Genomic DNA, 21,964 nt, shown 5'->3' with positions numbered 1-21,964 from the left:
TTTATGTCAAGATAGCATGTCTAATTCCTAATACTAATAACTCATAGACTGTATTTGTAGATCCATACAGATTATAAAATATACAATTTTATAGTAATGGGTGACTTGGTCAAAAATTTATATTTAACAAAGATTACGACCAGCCATAAAGACATTGCGTTATCAAGCTGCAAGCTTTTTTGATTCAGGGTTTCACAAGTTCAATGATTTAATTAATGAACGTTGAGCTAGATGGTGTAACATGTCATACAGGGTTTATCCGGAAAGTAATAGGCGTGATTTTTTTTCCCCGTCCGGACTGCACTTCGGAGCATGCAAACCGACTGGATTCGGTAGATGGAGTTCGTAGCTAACGAACGAATGGCTAGTCAGCACCTGGAGAGTTAGGACAAACATTTTCGCGCGACAGATTTTTGGGAGTGGTGCAAGCCGAAAATGCAGCGTTCTTTAGGGCAGAGGTACGCAATTAAATTCTGTGTGAGACTTTTGATATGATCAAGCAAGCTTACCCAGATGTTGCTTTGGCAAGAAGTGGTGTGTCAGTGGCACCAGTACTTTTTGGAGGACCGGAAAGAGGTCGCTGATGAAGACCATGCTGGGAGAAGTGCGATTTCGACAAACACCGACAACGTGACTCGTGTGCGCAAAGGTTTGAACTCAGTCCGTCGACTAAATGCTCGTGGAATTGCCCAAATGTTAAATTTCTCAAAATCTGTGGTTCATGAAGCCTACAATGCTTGGAAATCGCACTGGCAGAGCTGCATCGACGCGGAAAGAGTATATTTGGAAAGTTTTTTAAAGAATAGTCACGATTAGTTCAAACAATTTTTTTTAAATCAACTCAGTCCTATTAATTTGCGGACAAATCCTGCAAATGTAATTGACTAGACACAGTTCGCGAAACATTTAGAAATTAGTCTCCTAAGAATTTTTTTTTTTTCTAAAAAAAAAAAGTATATTTGATACTTAAAATGTGATAAATACTAAATGAAAGTATGATACTTTCATAATATGCCTATAATACTAAAGTATAGTTCTTTTCGAGGTTTCCTACTTTTTAAAGAAAAAACACAGAAACTTCAAATTTAATGGGGAAAATTTTCTATCATTCTTTGGCATTTATTTTTGAAGATTATCATTTTCAAATATTGGCCGCGGCGACGTCTCATATAGTTCATCCGTTGAGTCGAATTTTCGACGGCTCGTTCATGCATTTCGACGGGAAATAGGCGAATGACACGCGCTGTGTTTTAGTCTGAATGGAAGTGAGATTGCCCGCAAAAACTTTAGACTTTATACATCCACAGATCTTGGTGGCTAATCGACCGACCTAAAACATGAAATTATCTGCTCAATATATCCATTTAGTGAATGCGACGTGTGAGATACCAAATCGTTATCTTTGTGGATGAAATGACAGCTCTTGAATCTTCTCATATTACCCTTTATTCCAAATTCGACAATTTTGACTGATTACATGCTCATTAAGCCGGAAATGGGCGACATCCCTGAACACAATTTGACTCGATAGCGTTAAATCTTCTTGGATTTTTTCAAGAGACCATAGAAAGAAGCGATGTCACTTTGGAAGGTCGAACTGCTTCAGTTCTTGTACAAGCTGTGTTTTTTACACTTTCAAATTATAATCTCGACGTAAAATGCGAGTCCGAATCGATCCGCGTCCAATCCATCTACTTTGATCACCCGTTATATATCTATAATATTGAATAATAAATGTCCATGCTACTAGTGTCTATGAATATAACTTCGATAACGTTCATTGCTACCGACGCAGTGATCGTTCAACTATTTATCTACTTATCTTTTAGCTGATACATCTACATATATATATATATATCATACAATCTGTCTGACTATATTAATATTAGGTCATCGGTAGCTAGATATCTCGCATTTGCTTATTCGCTTTGAATATTTATTAGACAGTGATAGTGCCTCAATAGAGAAATATTTTTCATATCTCACTGGGTAGACTTGTATAACTACCTAATAGAGATGTTCTTAAACGATTTATAAAATAAAAATATAAAAATAAAATGCAGCAACAAAAAGCTGTGTCGCTGCGGACAGGATTCGAACCTGTGCGGGTAGAACCCAATGGATTTCAAGTCCATCTCCTTAACCACTCGGACACCGCAGCTGCGGAATTTTTGGTGACAAATTACTCAGTTCACCAATTGTATGTGTAAATGTATGTGTGTAGTTGTAATTGTTTTTCTATGTCATTTAAATGTTGCTAGCTTTTTGTTAATTCATTATTTATGTACCATATTTGTTGCTTTCGAGTGTTATTTAATCAACTGCGGCACTTTATTTGTTGTTCATTTGTTAAGCGGAAGCAACTGTTACCAAGCGAATGAAATTGTTTAAGCATAAGCGCTGAGATAGCGAATAGACGCAAATTGCTCACAAACATGCTTGCGTATATTTATGTACATATGTTTGTATTAAATTTTTTATAGTTGAACTTTTACACGTGTATATGTACAAGTGTAGATTTCTTTATTCGCTCAGTTTATGTTTCATTGCCAAATCTTCAATTTACAATTTTACTAGGGGATCCGGCCACGCGTTGCTGTGGTATGCATTTTATACTATTATTCATATAATAAACTATTCAATACAGTGAAAATTTTATTGACGAAAAAAGGCGAAAACTTTTTTGTCCATATAAGACTCCAAGGGATTGTATTTGAGATGTAATTCCGAATATGTTCATATAAATAAATTTCATTGGAAAAAATAACGAATTTAAAGCTGCTTTCTCAATGTCTGGTTACCAGCGATCTGTCCGGTTAATAGAGTTGTCGCTTATGGGGGTATTCTACTATAGAATTTCGAAAAATTTGATTTTTTATACTCTCGCAACAAAGTTGCTAAAGAGAGTATTATAGTTTTGTTCACATAACGGTTGTTTGTAAGTCCTAAAACTAAAAGAGTCAGATATAGGGTTATATATACCAAAGTGATCAGGGTGACGAGTAGAGTTGAAATCCGGATGTCTGTCTGTCCATCTGTCCGTCCGTCCGTGCAAGCTGTAACTTGAGTAAAAATTGAGATATCATGATGAAACTTGGTACACGTATTTCTTGGCTCCATAAGAAGGTTAAGTACTAAGCCTGTCTCTTATACACATCTAGATGTGTATAAGAGACAGTCCATATACAGTTCAAAAATGGAAGAAGTCGGACAATAACCAGGCCCACCTCCCATACAAAGGTTATGTTGAAAATCACTAAAAGTGCATTAACCGACTAACAAAAAACGTCAGAAACACTAAATTTTACAGAAGAAATGTCAGAAGGAAGCTGCATCCAGGCTTTTTTTAAAAATTGAAAATGGGCGTGGCGTCGCCCACTTATGGACCAAAAACCATATCTCAGGAAGTACTCAACCGATTTCAATGAAATTCGGTATATAATATTTTCTTAACACCCTGATGACATGTACCAAATATGGGTGAAATCGGTTCACAACCACGCCTGAAATCTCGATTATCACTTTATCATGCGAGAGTATAAAAGGTTCGGTGACACCCGAACTTAGCGCTTCCTTACTTGTTTTAATAATGAATTGTTTTAACTATCTAAATTTGTGCTAAATTTTACTAAAATCGGTTCAGTAGTTTAGGTGTCCATCGCGGACAAACAACGTGATACGTACTATTTATATGTAAATGATTAACTATGAATTAATGTTTCGGCAGTAGGCACTTACATATACAGTATGTACATACTATGTCTATATACTATATGTACATATATATTATATATCCAATAATAGATGAAGTCGATTTTAAAATGGATTTATTTTACGATTTTTTAAATTCGATAGAGTTTTCGTGAAAGTCGACAATTTTAGTAGATATTATGTATCTAAGTTGTGTTTTAATCAGTTTCGTAAAATCAATACGTATATATAGGTCTGATTTATTCCGAAAATCGAATATTTACAATCAGTTTTCAAAACTCATAATACACAATACTTCCATGCTTTCATCTAGAGGAGACGATTTTGGATCCGCTAGTTAGTTTACCTTAATATTTATAAACTAATGACAAAAACTAGTAAGGCTTTTTTCATAGTTTTAAAAAATTGATTTATTCTTCTAAACCTACGCCGTCCCCTCAAAGAAGTACACACTTTTTTACACACCTTTACACCTTTTACACACAATAAACATATGACCACGTTTTTCCAATCCTCGAAACAGTTGCTAAAGTAAATTGCTAGAATAATCTTCAGTGCGCGTATCTATTCACGTTTATTGTCTTCAATTGACTTAAACTATTTCCCCGGAGCAGTCGTTTGTAATTGCTGAATAACCAGAAGTCACACAGAGTTAAATAAGATGGTTTCGGCACGATATTGGTTAAAAATTTTGCGAAAAACTCACCAAAAATGAATGCAGTATGCGACGATGCGTTATCGTGGTGCAAAAACCAAGAGATGGCGGCCCATAATTCCGACCTCTCTTTACGAATAGCTTCCCGCAAACGACGTATAATACTCTATAGTATTCCTTATTGATAAGTTGACCGAACATCATCGCCAGTAATATTACGTTTCATGACATCTTGATAGTCGGAAAGCATGGTTTCACAGACGTTAGACGCCGTTTGTCGAAAGTGTGAAAGTTGTTTCAGTGATTTTGGAACCAATCAAAAATGGTTTTCACTGATCTGTCCGATACTTCAACGATGCCAGTAAGATCTATCTAGACTGTCAGTTGTCGATTTATCTTCGCAATTACCGCCGAACACACTTTTTGTACTTCAGAAAGACAAGCGTATACTAAACGCTAATGATTATTTTGATGTAATATTTGGCACAGATGACTGTCAATGACCAACTTAGAAAAAAATATTTCGACGATTGTGTTCGCGCACGAAATTTCAAGAAAAAGTCTTACAGTAGTACATTTTGTAATCTTCACTAACTAGATTTTCGCAAAATGCAATCAGAGTTACATCGAATACAAAATTTTATTTAATTTCTTATACCCTGTACACGATGTTTGTACAAAAATTAAACGTCGGGGACTCTATAAAGTATATATGCAATTAAGAAAATAAATAACCAAGTTAGTTGAATTTTTAATTCCGATAGTGAAAGTAATATGGAAGAATAGAGTTATGTAAATGTTTATTGAAAATCTTCTCTACAAATACTAGAAACATGTTTCTTTAGTAAAAAAAAAAAAAAGTGTGCGTCGGCCGGGAATCGAACCCGGATCAACTGCTTGGAAGGCAACTATGCTGACCATTACACCACCGATGCAGCTGAAAATTTTCTGACAAAGTATTATTGTGTTAGAAGCTACTTGAATATATAAATATGTGGGTCCCTACATATTTTATTAGTATAATTAAATTCAATTAATTTCTTTTTAATCGAACAAATGCTAATGGTGTTAATATTAATATGTTGATATTAATTTGAAATATTCGAATCCGAAATAAAAAATTTTCAAAATATATTAATACAAAATGTGAATATTTTGAAGATCGTGGTTATGATACATATGTATATGTATTTTCATTGAGTAAGAGTGCATTTATATTATCGAATTTCAAATATTCTTCGAAAATTTTAAGCATACCCCGTAAATAGTTCGGAGATCTAACTGTATTTGAACGGATTTTCTAACTTTCTGTAATCGGTTCCTATATTTTTAAACACCTATCTTTCGTACATCCGTTTTCTGAGGGGACGGGGAAACCATAGCCAAAGCTTTTAACTCTTTTATTTTTTAGGAACTGGGGAAAAATTAAATTAGCCAAGATTGTCAGACTATCTGCAAAATAAAAGGAATGATATTACGAACCCACGATTATTTGAAGTAACTAGTATTTACATAATTACTTATAACACAAAGCTCTCTAAAATATGGTTGAAGCTCCTAATAAAAGCTTCGAGTTCTGAGCATTTTTCCCATAGCAATTGCAAAACCTTTTACTGTATCAGGCTTGGATGAAGAATTAATTGGATGTTTGAAAAATATTGCAAGATAATTAAACCTATGAAACCAAAAAATAAGAATGGAAGATAACAAAACTGCCTATTATAAATTAGCTTAACCGAGGCACAAATGTTTAAGAACTGCGTTCACAAGTACTATGTCTTTGGAACCCACTAAAGTGACTTTTGCTCAAAGTCTTGACCAACAAATTATTTTCCATATACTACTTAAATTTTGTAGGAGATAAGTTAAAGCTCATTCGCTTGAAGTGCTGCTTAAGACACCTAACCTTACTTATTATTGGAAATCGTATATAGATCTCGCTTTATCGTAGTCTTATATTAACCTATCAGACATTGGCTTAACTTACATCATTACTCCATAACAGTCTCCATAAAACATTTCAATACACATTCGATTTTGGGTTTTCGATTTTTTTTTATTGTTTTATTAAATTCTACAATTCCTCTAGAATATTGTCGAAGATACACCCTAGCTAGGCTAAGTGCGACGTCTTTAAACGCTTTTTTCTCGAAACTGTGTTTTGAAGTCATTTGGAAAGATTTCTCGAGAACACTCAACCGATCTTTATGAAAATTTACACAGGTCTTTGAAATACAATTCTTTCAAAAATTTTAATTTATTTTATAAAAAAAAGTCTTTCATAAATCCAATTTTCAGGTTTTTTTTCCTTCGTCCAAATTCTAAGTTAAGGTTTTAAACAAAATACGCATTTTTTCACTTTAGATGATCCCGTAAGGAGTTATCCTGCCAACACGGGCGTATGTTTTTTCCGAGCGGTTACCGGAAATACGTCGCAATGGCCGAGTTAAAAAATTTTTTTTTTTCAAAAATTTCAGAATTTCTTTGTTAATGGTGTACATATGTTTGTTATAATAATAAATTCTAATAAAATATTTAATTTTTATATGAGAACAAATTGGTTGTTTTTTACCTCGGGAAACCCACGTAATTCTTTAATTAAATTAGAATTATGTATACTTACAAAATTTAATGTACTTTAGTAATTGGTGACTCAAAAGATTCCCTGATCCAGGCCGACCTTCGAAAAAGGTGGTGAAACTATTAAAACTATCTTATATCCATAAAAAAGTATTATAGCAATAACTGAATAAAGGTGTTGGTCGTAGGAATAGTCAAAATTTTGATTTTTGACAAAAATTCTCCGTCCTAAAAAGTCATGTGGTGTGAAAAAAATCCTGCCTTTTTATCAACAATCAATCCTATTCTTTCGATCATTATTTGATATTTATATTTAAAAAGGTCGTGCGAATATTTCGACTTAATCGGTACAGCCGTTCGGGAAAATTTTCCTCGCCGACTCTGAAAACAGAAGTTCGAAAGAAACGTGTATAAAGATTTAGGAGCCAATTACACAAAATTCTTACAAATAGACTCATGTATCCGAAATGTTTTGCAAAATAGACCACGCATATTCGAAGCATATTTTACATTCGATAATATAACTTAAAGAAAATCGATGTGTTTTGCAATTGTAACACTCCTTAAGGACCTCTTTAGTAGCATCGCACTCCACCTCATCTAAAATATCCTGCTTTACCCAACTTCACATAACTTTAGTCTACTTCAACTCATTTATCGCTGTATGTATTATATGTATGTACATAAGTATACATATGTACATCCGAAAATATTAAAAAACGACATCGTGAAAATTTCACCGAAAAGATTTACGAGCCATTTCAAGTATTTTCGCCGCCTAAAAGTATACTTTAGTACGTCTGAACTTTAAGAACTTTCACAATAATCATAATTTAACGTCTTCATACCTCGAGGGGTACTTCAATTTTAAATCATTTACTTTCGCCCATAAAAGCATGCTGTTGTTTTTGTATCACTATTTTGATTTCATAGCATTTTCATGTAGTTTGCGGTTTTTTGGTGGATTTTCGTAACCTTCGTTAGGCCAACCGAAGACGACAACGACACATTATACAGTGAATATTTGGCAAAAACTTGACGGCGAAAAAAGGATAACAAAACTTAATGAAAGCAAACCAGAGTAAACAAATGGAAACGGCAAGAAAAACAAGAAAATAAACAAAAACAACAACAGCAATTACAAAATAAACAAACAACTGCCAAAGAACAGTCACCAAACGCCGGAAATAAAAATTACAGAGTGGGGTTTGCACTATTTTTGGTAGGTTTGGTAGGAGTTCATACATATATGTGTATGGTGTGTATTTGTGTAATTACGTATGTGTATGTTTATATATACATACATACAGGCCAAATAAAATGGTAATGGCGCAAACGATAAGCCTTAAGCCTTGTCGCCCGTACAACTCTTCTTCAGTACCGTTGTCGCAATGCCTCTACGTGCCATATCTATGCATGTGTGTGTGAAGCCGCAGTGAACCTCGTGATATGCCTTAATAAGCCACTTTAGTAAATTAAAAGGAATAAAATCGTACCATTCTTTGAGCATTTGCAGGGCACACTGAGCGTTGAGGTAAGGCAAAGGAAGCGGTTGCAAGCGCACACACTCACACACAAACACTCACATATTTATACATGCATACAGAGCGGAATAGCAAAAATTAATCCGGAAACAACAACAGCACACGACAAACGAAACCAAATTGAAACCGAACCAAACTGAAATGAAGCAAAGCGACTGCGAGCAAATGAAACCAAACCGCCAAAACAGGAAAAGGATTACAAAATGCCAAACAACCGAAATAAAAAGCGGGGAGAATGTAGCAAAAAATACAGAAACAAATAAACAGAAAAAAAAATCGAAAATTATATAAACCAAAAACGGCGAAAAAGACACAAAAACTTAGAGGCAACATTAACAAGCGACCTGCAACTTCTGCATAACTGTATATTCATTGCTGTATGAGTGTATGTGTGTGTGCGTGCGCCCATAGAAGCGGTCCAAAAATATACTTTTGAGACATTAAATGCCGGCGCAGTCAATGTTAATAGCAACAACAACAACAAACAAAACAAAAATAATGACAGCAAATACAACAACAACAGAAAATATAATAATAGTAACAACAAACACAACAACAACGCCAAATACAATTACAACAACAATAACAGTCGCAAATCTAAAAGGCTGCCAGCGGCGTTGGCAACGTGCATTTTGGGGCGCTTGAGTGGAATTGCCAAAAATTTCGCGTACTTTAGACGTCATTCAGCAGTTAAATTTTCGTTTATAGCTGACATATGAAAAATCCAGCAATAAACAAAAGCGGCGCAGTGCGGAGCGGCGCGGAGTGTGGCGGGACGACGCGTCAAGGTGTGATGGCAAGTGGCAGTGCCAGTGATAGGGAGTGCAGAAGTGAAGGCTGTGCGACGCCGAATGGCACCCGCTACTCGCAACTGGTGAGCGAAAAGTACGACAACCAACGGAGTCAAAAAATAATTACCGTTATACATATAAGTATTCTTAATAATTCCCGAGATAAGAAAAAAATAATAATAAAATTAGAAGACATTGCCAATTTGCCTGAAAATTCGGTTTTATTAAGCCAAGAAAAATTCAGGGTTGATTTGGGATGAAACTTCAGGTTTGGTCGAATTTTTCTGTAAAAAAAATTGTAATGTCGGGGAAACTAATATGAAAAGCAAAGTTCATGGTGAGGCCTTGAATTGGTTGAAAATTTTATCAATCCCGAAATTTCGGGATTCTGGAACTTGCAAATTAGTTTCGGTATCAGTGTGTTTATAAATATCTCATATTGACCTAAAAGTTTTCTTCCAAAATTAATAAGACAAAATTCAATCACTGCTTAAATTGCAGATTTATTAAGCTTAGAGGGAATCAGGGGTGTTGTTTTAATGAATCTTGATGTTTAGTCGAATTTTTTTTATCAGAAAAGTTGGCAATTTAGAGGAAATTAATATGAAAAGCAAAGCAAATGAGGAGCCGTTGAATTCGATGCACACTTTTGTAATCCCGAAATTTCGGTATTTTGAAAATGTTCAGTTAATTTCGGTGGCAGTTTGTTTATATATATCTCATATTGCTTAAAAGGTCTACTTTTTAAAATTTTTTAATGAAGAATACAATCGTAACTCACTTTTCAAGCTACAAAAATTCGGGATTTTATACAAAAAAAATATATTCACTACATGGTCACCCTCTTAATGTGGTTTTTATGTTTATTGTTACTAGCTTCTTTTCTGTGAAACAGTTTTTAACATTTTTAAGCCTGTTCTGTTTATAGAAAAGTGAATCCCGAAATTTCGGGATTTCTTAGAATGCAATCACGAAATTATAAACTGCTATCCTTATAGTTTTATATAGGATTGTATCAAATTTATAGAACAAAATTTCGGGATTTCTTAGAATGTCATCCCGAGACCTCAAAACCGCTCTCTTCCTAGTTTTATTTTATTGTATTATTATAATTTTCTATAGAAAGAGCGGCTAGTCTATACATAGTTAACGTTTTTATTTTTTGGTTTTAGTGGTTTGGAACATTTTACAGCATAATAAAATTGCGTAATCCCGAAATTCCGGGTTTCCGAAAATATCATATGTCATGCTAATATCGGGATTTTAACGAATCGAATTAACAGTCCAAGCATGAACGCATTTAAGACAATGATGTATGTATATATCAGACTTTCTATAATCCTCATTTAGAACTGTCAGGGTCAGTTTTATATAATTTGAAGTTTTTTGATTTCTTAAGAGTTTTAAAGCCTGTCGTTAGAACAACAATAATAAGGCTCAAAATCAGTCCATAGTCTGGTTACACTTTCATCAGAACCAACGGAAAGTGAGCCCACAGTATGGCTACACGGCCTTCGGAACCATATTTTAATCTAATAACACTAAAAAGCTCCAACAAAATAAGATACTAAAGGTGAGACTTTCGACCTCCCCTTATACATACACATACATATAACCATATGGGTACCTCTTCATATACTTTTGGAAGATAGCACGACTTGCCGTCAGGTCGATCCAGAGCACAATTGCCAAAAACGAAAAAAAATGCACCAAAAAAGAGGAATCAAGCAAAAAAAAACAAAACTTAAATGCAATAAAGTGAAAAAAGAACATGCAAAAGTATCAAAGAAGCAGCAACAAACAAAGCGCGCGCTCGCACTCAGGCTCAGCCAGCCACTGTCGAGCTGTCGAACTGCCGAAAAATAGGCAGCGGGCAAGATGTGGGGTTCAAACCGACGTCGCCACTGCCACCACCAACGCCAATCAAGACGTCGAGGACGTAAAAGTTTTCGCTGTTTACTGCTAATGTGGCACGGCGGTAACGGACCTAAAATGTGCCATGTGGCAGGCAGCCGCGAGTCGCGAGTTGCGCGACGGTAGGCATTACGTCTTCGTTTTGGCAAACGAAACAAACGTCATTACGGAACAGAGCTGTGCGCCAACGCTTGTGGCACGTTCTGACGGAATTTTTCATTGTCTTTTTCCTTTTTTTTTCTCTCGCTTTATTCATTACCTTCTTGCTTGCTGCGCCTTCCGCCGTGCGACAGGTGGAGAAGCTGTTGGTTAGCACGAGCTTATGGCGCCGTTATGTCTTCGTTGCAATTCTTGTGTGTCTGACTTTTGCCTGTCTGCCAATATGACTACACTTTCTTTATGTTTCCTTATATTTGTGATTCTTTTTTGTACTTTCTTTCTTTCTTTAATAAACAATTACTCACAACAACAATCAAGGAGGCAGTAAGAAACGGTTGTAAGCGCTCCACCGACATTGAAGTGCCGCCGTGATGAGATAACAACATGACAACTGCAACTTCAACATTTCTTAAGATAAACGCGAGATTATGACGCGCGCCTTCTGAGAGCCTTGTAAGTGTAGGGAATTTTCTGTAAGTAAAAATGTCGTCGAGGAAAAAAATGTAATATTAAGCTTTTCCGTGTTTGACGATATAGACCTCTTCCCACAGAACCCAATTGTTATTTGGAAATTAAAATTGTCTGCTTTATCCCCGAGTGTCTCTTATATGGTTATGATCATTGAACTGTTGGAATTTCGGTTTAATTTTGGTTAGATGGCTGCTCCCACAGCATGTACCATGCTTTTGATGCCAGACGAAAAATTCCTATAGTTAGATATCAGTTATCAGCATAACGCCCTGAATCGAAACAATTTTGCTTGGGTAGTGTATTTCTATTTTCACTACTCAACCTGAATGTCTTAAAGGATGAGATCCGAAGTACTTTTACCTTGTTCTGCCAAAAGTGGGACATATGACACGGAAATGTAATGTGGATTCTATCTCTTCTTTTTCCAGACTACTGATACAGCTGACATCCGTTAATATGTTCAGTCTTATCGCATTAATATCGATCGGAGTCCAGTTAGAACTCCTACAATCATTGAAAGATGAAACTTGCTCTTCCATTTTCTATGCCGGGGCACCAGAAAGACCTTGCGACCGCATAGCTGCTTGCATTGGGAAAACACTTGCTCAGCTGGTCTGAGAGCCAAACGGCAAGTATCAACCCATATGAAGTCAACAGAGATCCTACAAAATTCCACAGTTAGAGAGACTAAAAATCCTGAGACTCAACCAACGACCAAGTAGCAAACCTTATGAAGCCAATGGAGATCCAATACGTTCCCGTTACGCAACTATTGAGACTGAAGTTTCTAGCAAGCTCATCAGCCTCACAGTTTACTGTTATATTGCTGCGGCCAGGCACCCAAACTAGTCTCATTATAAAATAACTTGTCGCTAGAGTCCGGGATTCCTTGAAAGCTGTAATATGCGGATAAATTACAAAAAACTGGAACATCGGTGCATGTACTTAATTGATGCCTAGTACCGATTTGTTATGGAGCGTCCTTGAAAGCATTCATTCCACGGGTCAGCAATTTAGTTCATTTACCAAAAAAAATTTATAAAAACTGGAATCGTTTCGTGGTCAAAGATTTTTATATGTAAAAATATTAACTGTTTCGAGTCTTAAGAATCCAGTGGCCAGAAACTCGGATTCATGCCATTTTTCGAAAAAACCGCGGTTTTGGCCACTGCATTCTTAAGATGGATAATCCGTCTGAGCTATTTTGAGGTGGGCCCAAGAACTAAAATATCTAAGCATTTACTAGCCTTTCGTTTGAAGTTGGATCATGTAAGGACCAAGCAAAAATTGTCGGCAACCGCAAAACCTGAGTGAGTTGAAGTTATGGCCTGCTGATACTTGACTGATATGTTATAGTAACTACTTATCGATAAGTAAGTACACTAGTTACGAATATCGAAATTCAAAAACTCACAGTTTTCTATAGTAAACTCAATATGGAGACCACCTCCCCACAGGTGGAGAGAATAAGCGGACGCGGTTTTGGAGGCGCTCATCCACCGCAAAGCACCAGCCGCCGACGTAATCGAGAAGCGATAATAACTCGAATATCGTTGAGTAGCATTGTCTCTCAAATTGATTGACACTCGAATTCAATGTATTGACATAGTGATAGACAGACGCAGCGGTGCCAACGAGCCACTTGACGCAGTGCTGCTGGGATTTCAATGGATTTACCCCGCCGCCGACAATAGTACAACAGTTGAAACTAAAATTACGCGTTTGCGTTACACTTATCGGCGCTCGAATGCAAGCCTGCAGTTGGAGGACGATGTGTGTACGAGCACCGCGCGCGACTGGCGCTTCAAGTTGACAAGCGTCACCGCCACTCTCTCACTAACAATGGAATTGATGACGCTGACACGGCAACAATGACAGTGACAACTCGCGAACGCACACACACATACATTTCCGCGGATCTGCGCACTGAAATGCAACGCTGTTGGCAACATGCAAAGTGCAGCCGACGGCGGCAAATGATTGTTTTTGCAATTCTGTGCGCGGTCAACGGCAGACTGCGTAATATGCGCCGCCTGCCACTGAGTTCGGCATAATCAAATTACGGCTACCGCCGTCACCACTAGGCGGCAGTGCCACAATGCAGTCCGCAAACAGCCGATTGATTGCGGCTTAATAGTACAAAGATACATATATGTGTGTATGTGTGATTGTGAAAGCGACAGTGTTGTGGTAGCCAAGTAATTACGACAGCAACATTGTCGCTGCTGCCACTTGCCACATCATTATCAACGTATCGCTCCAAACAACCAACGCCACATTACGCGCTCGCTGCTACCGCCTCTCAGCCGCCTTGCAAAATAGCAGTAGTTACTCAAGCCGTCGGGCCGCCGCATGTGCTGGGCCAGTCAACCACCCATTGGCGGTCAACGTGTGTTGTTGTGCTATGTTGTAGCTACCATTGTCGGCCGTCGCACTGATGCGACCTTAGAGATTCGCTTTGTGAAATTTTTCAATTTCAATTTCAGTTTCAATTGGCAAAGATTTGATTGTCTTTCGCCATCACAATGCCACATGCCGCATGTTGCTGTTGCTCACCATTACAAGGACGCGGCAGACAGTTAAGTGCTCAGCGCTGGCCATAAACTATTGCCTGTACGTTTATGTGCTGCGGTTCGGCCGACTTGACTGACAGACGCATCGAGGCTGGTCAGTGTAAAGCGACATGATAGCCGCTGTGCCGTATCGACCGCATTTGGCGGGTCGCAGCTTGCAGTGCCGCCGAAAGTCGTAAGCTGCGTATCGCCGTTACTGCCACACATCCACTATGTGCTCCCATCAGTATGTGTTTGCTCCTTCCTTGAGCGATGTGTGAGCTGACATAATGGACTCCAATTAAGGATGTCAACACGTCACTTTTGTGGCTCGACGGATTGAAGCGTTGCATAGGTAATAGTCAATAATAGTTGCGATTGGATGCTTCGGCGTTATTGTAGTGAGAAAGATCATAGGTTAGTGAGAAAAACAATAATAACAGCTAAATGTATTGAATGAAATCTGGAAGTGTGCGCTCTGAGCTGAAAGTGCCTCTGGCTCAGTTTCGAATACAAAAATGTGGATTAAATAATAAAAATTTTGGGAAGACGATAAAATTATTTAGTTTCTAAAATGAGGATCTCCCTCGCAACCTATTGAGTAACTTTCGACAGAAAACCAGACCAAGTAAGAATGAGTGATACAACTCGAATTCATTCCCTCACAAGAAACTAAAGTCTTGGAGTTGAACAAGTGAATAGAAAGGTGAAGTTATTCCACCACTACTTTTGATATATTTTTGTTTTTTTAAGTGTCAATTTGAATGTTACAGAATATTGTCAGCTAAGATTTGGAGTCTGGTTTTGCGGTAGGTTATCGGAGAAACTTTTTCACCCGTATAAAGGAGAGGTCACGATGTTACAGTGGATAAGACAGTTACGAAGGCATTAATATCAATTTTTACCGAGAATTGTTTAAATAGATTGCAAGACTGGCGGAGTTTCGTTCAAATGAAGATTGCTATAAATAGGCTCCTCTGCGTCGACGCACCGCTACCTATTTCCAAGCATTGAAGGTGTCACGGAAGGCATTCTCCGGAATAGCCTTGACAGCTGAGGTGAACCCTGCTTGGATCCCTTTCATCGCCCTTTTCAGGTAAGGAAACAAATTTGTCCGAGGGACCACATCCGGGCTGTAGGGCAGCTGAGGAAGCGTTTACATGTCGGCCTTGGTACGAGCCGGGGCGTTGTCATGGTGCAACTTCCAATCGGCTGCGGTGTCTTGTCGGACCCGATTGACCATTCGTTTGAGTCTCTTGAAGACTTTCACGTAAAACTTGGCGTTGACAGTTTGTCCAGGAGGAACAAATTCATGGTGGACGATGCCTTTGATGTCAAAAAAGACATGGAGCATCGTTTTCACTTTGGATTTGCTTATTCTTCCGGGCCTCTTCCCGGTCATCCACAAATTCTGGTGCCAACGAAACACTATTATTCTTGCTAAAGCAACATCTGGGTAAGCCTGCTTGATAATATCAAACGTCTCTGTCGGAGATTTACCGAGTTTCACTCTAACGATCGCTGCATTTTCGGCTTACACCACTCACAGAAACACGTCGCGCAAAAATGTTTGTCCTGACTCTCCAGCTGCTCGTTCGTTACACTCGCAGTGGAAAGAGGTCAGTCCTTTTACTGCTTAAGGAATTTGCGAAGCTCTTGGTTCTAATCCCAATAAACTGCTAGAGGTCTCTACAGGAAAGAAAAGAAGAAAGAGGAAAACCAATAAGCTTTGATATGTTATGGATTACATTAGCTTTTCTTATATAAGACTTCATTTGGTAATCTCATTTCAGTTTTTATTATTTTTTCTAGACATAATCCTTGTGCCTCATTGTCAGTATTTATGAATTTCTATTTCTGCCTTTCCACCCACTGAAGGACATGTCAAAGACGGCAAAGTTATTCACCATACTTACATATACCGTTAGATCTGTATGTGCATGGTTCGCGCATAGTTTCTGTTTGACTCACCCGCTGAGTTGACAGAAAACGCCAACAAATTATGACATATCATTTTTCTTGGCGCCATCTTGGATAAATTTTCGGGCTAAGCTTGCATTTCACTGCGAAAAGTGCAACCAAAATAATCACAACAAAAACAATAATAACCACAGAAAAAAGAAAACGACAAAAAACAACAAACAAGTAGTAACAAAAACAAAAGCTGACAAAGGAAGGAACTAAACAAGAACTAAGTAGAGGAAGCGGTGGTGAACGGCAAAAAGACGTGTAACCGACACGCAAGACGCGTCACTGAGGCAACAAGAAAAATGAATCAGCGACACCAAAAGAATCTCAACTTGTAAGGGAAATGAAGCGTCGTCGCTGGTATTTGTTGGGCGGGCGTCAAAGTGGCGCGCACACTGAGTGGGTGCCACAGACCCACTTAGGAAGCAATACGACGGGGGTGCGGTGCTTAGGTGGCTAAGAAAAATTACCAAATTAAAGTGAACGCCACGGAACAAAGCAAACCGAGATGTCAAAGTGCCAAAAGATTTTGTGAAAATTATTAATTTTTCAGCGACCCGCAAAACGGTCGGACAACTACTTATATATATTATTAATATAAATATATGTATAAACTATAATACATACACATAAATACTACTTTAGTAGTTGCTTTTTTGAGATACATAGTTTGCTCGCTTGCACTTTTTGAGGTTTGAAATCGTGTATACTAAGTTTTCTATATAAATTTTTCGATTAAATATATATATATATAGCATACTGTTCAGCTAATTATAGTACGCATTTTAATAAATTAATCGGCACCCTAGTCGGTATAAAAACTAAATTTGTATTATCTAGCAACCATGTATTAAGATAACCTTTTTAAGTCAATTCTTATAAGACATAAATTTTCAATTTTAGAGATCACGTTTTTGAATATGGGCGCAAACAAAAGGCACATTTTGAAATTATTATTCTTGAAGATTGGCAACCCTACTTGAAAATATACCTATATATACTTAAATGTCACATAAACAAATCAATATTTCAGACCAGTACATACTAGGATGCGATAGTTATACATATTTCAGAAATTTGGCAACGGTGTTAAAAACTTTCACCATGCTTGCCCCTTTTTTATATGATTTTATATATGGCAATCCTTCAAAAAATTACTTACTGAGGTGATACTGCAACTGTTGAAACATCTTGGCAGTCGTACCTTCGGTGACACAGAAGTCATAGCCGAAACTGATATCACCCGCCTCAACAAATTTGTGATAGGCTGAGGCAACAAGGAGTGTTAGGTACCTCAATTGAATGGGGTTCTAAGCTGTCTAAGTAAGATACCAATTAAGATCGATCTCTTAACCGAATCTAACAATGAAATTTAGACTTAACCTATGTTCTGTGTGAATTTATTCCATATGTCTTTTACTATTTTTGTTAACTTATTTTTTAAACATTAAAAGAATTTTAAGACGTACAAAAACCTATTTTCTCGAACTGCAAACGATTATTTCTGACAATGATACCACCGTTAAATTTCGAGACCAACTTATATATTTACATTGACCTCTGAAAATTACACTCCAGTATATTTATTAGTTCTTCATCATAAGTTCTAAAAATAACCAATAATGGTGGATTTTCCATTGATTCTTCCGTACACTTCTTTACTGAAGGAATTCCAAACTCTTCAAATATACTTAAATACTCATTCTTTCTGATTTTTCGGAAACCAAGCGCTTGCCAAATTATATATATAGTTCTACCCCGATATCACAAGACTCAAAAAATATTCCAGATTTGGTTGCTTAACTTAGAACCACAAACCTTCCATTCATATGGTAAATAACCAATTTTTTATATAACCAGAGCACCCAAAATCATCTGCGTTGCCAGATAAGTGAGTATATTTTTCTTATACATACGTTTATTTGAATAATTCACTTCGGTTTTGGCCTTCACTGAATTATATTGGATCCATATTTCGAAACACAGCTTTTTGGTATCAAAGATTTGTTTACTACAACATCAAGAACCGCGTTGAATTGAAGGATTTAAGGTTACCGAACATTTCATGCTCTTTCAACATGCAGGGAAATACCTTCAGGTGCACAAAGTTTGGTAATTATTTTTCTCCCGAAGTTGTCCATATTAGGCCCGCACCGTTCTTAGAAAATCACGCTCTCCCAATTTCTGTTTGAATATCTTTCTATTAGGTATATAGGTGAACAAAACTATTAAACTCTGCAACATGTTGCAAGAATATAAAAATGTGGAGGCACTTTTAAAAGTGTTTCCACAGATATTGTAGCTGTGTTCATATATGCTTCACCTTATTATTTTACGGTGCATGAGTAGGTATGTATGTATAATACATCCGCTGACATACTGGCTCTTGGCGGCACACGTTCGCGCCTACACCGAGAAGAGATGACTCAATTAGTTTCAGTGGCTTACTCCGCACTCTGTGTAAATCATAATGTTGCACATTTTATATGCAACATAAAATGCGATGGTGGCATTTCCTTACAAGCAATTATAAACTGTACATTTTCCTGCTGTAGCTGTTGTTGTTGGGCGATGGATTATGCGTTTATTTGAGCCATAAAACAATCGGTCAACAGGAGGCTCAAGCCCGAGTGTATGCGTTTTTGCCCATGTAAACCTAAGATTCCCATCCCAATGTTGTTGTCGTAGTCTTTTCTGTTGGGTTATTATGCTACATGCGTGCTGGAGATGCTTTACCGAATATTTGTTTGAATGCATGTGTTATTGTATATTTCTTTGCGTAAGTAATCCTGCACTTCCCCCTCGCAGGGTCAAACCAATTTATGCCTAATTAAAAGTGACACAAAACAAGCGCAAACAAACCAGTGGTAAACACAACAAAAAGGTAAGCGCTGTATAAGATTCTCCCAACTCGAGTCTCTCAACTCATTCTGCAGTATCGAGTCTCTAAGAAAAAGATACGAGTAACGGAAATACTAATACTAAAGTGTACAAATATGAAGGGTTAATATAAGGTCAAGCTTCCATGTAGAAGTTAGAGTTGACTGTCGACGGTTAAAAGCGTTAGTGGATCAATGGAAACGTAAATATATTTTTTAGAATATCAGATTGGTGGGGTTTATCCACAAAAATAAGTAGCCTCCTTAAGCTTTCCTTCTAAAGATATTTTTCCATAGAGCCTGGGCCCTCTATCCCTCCCAAATGTTAACCTCACCTTCTCGCGGTATGCCCTATTCACTACGATAGATACTCAGACGAGGGAGCAAACGCGAAATAATATTTTCATCAGCGAGGAAAAATTTTTACGTTCATGTCTGTGTTGAAGCAACATCTCCTGATTCGAAGCTTGGCTCAGAAGCAGAAGATTAGTCACCTAAAATCCTTAACCTCTTGATTACCGAAATCTTCCAAGCTGTTGTGTTCCAAACAATAGGTAAATGCTGAAGAAGTGGTTCATAAAATGCATTATCACTTTTGAATCTCAAGACATTCTGTAGGGTAAGTAACTAATGAAGATATTAGGTTCTCACATTCCTTCGGTGAACAAATGTAACTTTGATGCATCGGACTTGTTGAAAGTCGTGGTTATAGCGTGTAAGATGCAGTTTGACACAGAAGTACTCCTTTGATCGAAGACTTGTTTCGGTCCAAAGCTTATTTTACCAAATGTAAAAGCTTCAATGAAAGCTTCAACAATGAAAAACGAAATCTTTTACAATTCTTTAACTATTTTTTCCAGAATTCGGCCGAAAACTTCTTAAGGACAAAAATTCTTTTTACTATTCAGGAAAACGGATTCAAAATATAAATCAAATGAATTTTTCTTCAAAATATTTTTGAGGATCCGAAGCCGATAAAAGCTATTCTTACATAAACTAAAAGCTCCACTAAAATTCTCAATCAAAGAGTTAAAGAATCTTCTATTTATATATTATTATAATTTTTATTTTTCTGGATTCAGGCGAAAGCTTTCTCCTAATGAAAGTTTTTACTTACACTTAGTCAAAGCTGCAATACACAAAAAATAGGAGAATTTCGATATACTTCTATGATGATTACATTTTCTACTTTTATTTTTCTGACTGCAGACGAAATCTCTCTCCGGAGCTCATTTAAAAACTCTTCTTACAATTAATGGCAGCTATAATAAAAAATGTCAACGTAGAAAAAGAAGAGACTCTATGTACTACTGCAATGATTGGGAGTTTTCCTTGAATGTTATTTTCTCGAAAAACTCTGAAAGCTCTTCTTACAATAAGTGAAAGCTCTATAAAGAACATTTGAAAAAGAAACAGAGGAACTAAATAACTCTTTAAAGATTTCATTTATGATCTTACAACGATTGTATAGTATTAATCTTAAATTAGTCGTACAGGTGACCTAAACATAGAACATAAAGCTTTACTGATTTTTAATTCAATTTTAAGTTAAAAACCACTGTGCGTGATAAAAACTGAATTGAAATTAAAAAAAAAAAAATTGTGTTGCACTTCTGCGAAGTTACATGCCACGCACGCACCACGCAACTAAATAGGGACAAGTGTTGAGGAAAAAGGTCAAAATTTACATGAACATATTTATCGCACTTTTTCTACATTATATAGCTACATATAGTACATACAGGTATGTATGTTTGTATGGATAGCAATTGATTAACAAGCGTGCTTGTATGCCTCTTTAAAGCCCAAGCCAGTCAAAAGTTTCAATCAGTCAGTCATTTAGGGGCCTATCAGTGCATGTACAAACCTTTAGCTTTATATGTACATGTATGTATGTGTGTGCGCGCTCCAATAACATGCCTCTACGTCAGCGTCTCATTTGGTGGCCACGATGCGCACGGTTTCTTGCACTCATTAGTTGTGTAGTCGCTGTTGTCGTCTCCCACAACGTGAATTAAGATAATCTCTTGCCAGGCCGGTTGGCAAAATGCCTCATGCTGAGCGCGTTGAGTGCGCCATTTGCGCGTGCGCACACAGCCTACCCACAATTGGACGATTTTGCAAATGAATTGTGCGCGTTTTGCGGCCGATTTCCACTGAATGATTATGTGCTTCGAAGCACCAAAAGAAGAGGAAGAATAATAAGAAAAAAACCAGTGTGCAGTATTTAAGATTATATATGTATATTTATATGAGCTTATAAAGATTTTAGTTCCGACTGCACTTATTTACTTGCCGCTCGGCGCTTGCTTGCTGGTTGGGCCCACACTTTGGGGCCAACGCCGATTGCCTGTGAAATTGAAAAACTAAGTTGTTGCAGCTTAAATAAAGCATAATGGGAAACAAAGCAAAAAACCGTTACTAATTGCAGCTAAAATTAAGTGGCATAAATGTGCATAAAATGTGTTGTTGTAATTCCTTTTCTCTACATGTTAGCCACTTCAGGCTTTATGCTTAATCACCGCCATTAGCTATTAACTCGGATGATGACCATTAAGTACATATATTATTTATTTTTATATACTTTTGTTGTTGTTGTAAGTGATTAKGAGCTTGTAGGTGATTAGCTGGTGTGATAGATTTTATAATTTTTATTTTTATTAAGTGATTAATGTTAGCATCGACACTTTGTAAGCCAATTGCCTAAGTGGATTACTTCACTCACACAGAGAAAGCTTTG

At 37.0% G+C, this 21,964-nt stretch overlaps 2 non-coding genes across 2 annotated transcripts; both read right to left on the bottom strand.

Moving 5' to 3' along the window:
• Nucleotides 1-2,079: 2,079 nt before the first annotated feature.
• On the bottom strand, nucleotides 2,080-2,161 carry Trnas-uga. Its single transcript has one exon. It is a non-coding gene; the product is annotated as a tRNA-Ser (tRNA).
• Nucleotides 2,162-5,229: 3,068 nt separating this feature from the next.
• Nucleotides 5,230-5,301, bottom strand: Trnag-ucc. Its single transcript has one exon. It is a non-coding gene; the product is annotated as a tRNA-Gly (tRNA).
• Between the last annotated feature and the right edge of the window lie 16,663 nt (nucleotides 5,302-21,964).

This window comes from Bactrocera latifrons, unplaced genomic scaffold, assembly GCF_001853355.1.
Source record: "Bactrocera latifrons isolate USDA-ARS-PBARC rearing strain unplaced genomic scaffold, ASM185335v1 scaffold_54, whole genome shotgun sequence".
Taxonomy (NCBI): Eukaryota; Metazoa; Arthropoda; class Insecta; order Diptera; family Tephritidae; genus Bactrocera; species Bactrocera latifrons.
This window is presented reverse-complemented; position numbering and strand designations above follow the sequence as displayed.